Source organism: Vitis riparia, chromosome 16 (assembly GCF_004353265.1).
Source record: "Vitis riparia cultivar Riparia Gloire de Montpellier isolate 1030 chromosome 16, EGFV_Vit.rip_1.0, whole genome shotgun sequence".
Taxonomy (NCBI): Eukaryota; Viridiplantae; Streptophyta; class Magnoliopsida; order Vitales; family Vitaceae; genus Vitis; species Vitis riparia.
This window is the reverse complement of record NC_048446.1, coordinates 21,461,851-21,463,138: the sequence shown is the minus strand read 5'-3', so window position 1 is coordinate 21,463,138 and position 1,288 is coordinate 21,461,851. Positions and strand designations below refer to the sequence as shown.

Genomic DNA, 1,288 nt, shown 5'->3' with positions numbered 1-1,288 from the left:
TTTGGATTTTGGCTTGGTTGAGAGGGAAACTTTCCTTTCTCATTCACTGTGTTGAGGTTGGTAAGCCTAGAGATGGAGTATTGAATATTATCTATCTTCTGAGATAGATCATTTTGCATCCCATCCATTCTCTTAATTTGAGAACTCTCAACATTTTCAATCTTTTGGTGCAATTGGGAGTTGGGATTGCCTTTTGTTCACCCACAAAGTCATCCATGACTTTACTTAGGTTCACAATGGCTTGCTCCACTGAAGAGGTTTATTGAGGTGCTTGGGTTTGGGCTTGTGGTTGGTATGGAGGTGGCCTTGGTTTCCAAGAAAAATTTGGATGGTTTCTCCAGCTTGAATTATAGGTGTTTCTATAAGGTGCATTGTTGTTGGGCCTAAATTGCCCCACAACATTGGCTTGATCACCTAACATTTCCCTCATAGTTGGGATGGTTGGGCACTCATCTACCACATGATCACATGATTGGTAAATGGTGCATGGCATGACATGGGCTTGTGTCTCGGAAATGGCTTGGACTTCATGCATTTTTTTCAACTCAAGTTCTTCCAACCTCCTTGCCATTGTTGCCACCTTAGCTTTCATGTCCATGTCCTCACTTAACATGTACATTCCACCCTTTGGATTTATGCTTGGTTGAGAGGGAAACTTTCCTTTTTCTCTTGAGTTGGGCTCATCCCATCCTCTTGATACCTCAGATACATAACTTAAAAAGTCCATGGCTTCTTCCGGATTCTTACTCATAAAATCTCCCTCACACATGGTTTCAAGAATTTGCTTCATGGAGGAAGACATCCCATCATAAAAATAGCTCACCAAGAGCCATGTATCAAAGCCATGATGAGGACAAGCATTGATGGCCTCCATATACCTTTCCCAACATTCATAGAACTTCTCATTTTCTTTTGCAGAAAAGTTTGAGATTTGTCTCTTCAACCCATTGGTCCTATGGGTGGGGAAAATTTTCTTCAAAAATTCGGCCTGAAGATCAACCCAATTCCTTATGCTCCTTGGCCTTAAAGAGTTAAGCCATATTTTTGCCTTGTCCTTCAAAGTAAAAGGGAATAGCTTGAGTCTCATCAAGTCTATTGAAGCTCCTCCCTCTCTAAAAGTATTGCACACCTCCTCAAACTCCTTGATGTGGGCATATGGGTTCTCACTCTCCATTCCATGGAAATTTGGTAGGAGGGGCACAATATGGGGCCTTATAATCAGCTGCTCAAGAGGAGGTACGATGCATGAGGGTGCACTCATCCTTGGTGGGTGCATTCTATCCCTCAT

General features: G+C 42.3%; 1 non-coding gene across 1 annotated transcript; it reads left to right on the top strand.

Moving 5' to 3' along the window:
- Window positions 1-839: 839 nt before the first annotated feature.
- Window positions 840-946, top strand: LOC117934329. Its single transcript, XR_004654467.1, has one exon. It is a non-coding gene; the product is annotated as a small nucleolar RNA R71 (small nucleolar RNA).
- Window positions 947-1,288: the final 342 nt, after the last annotated feature.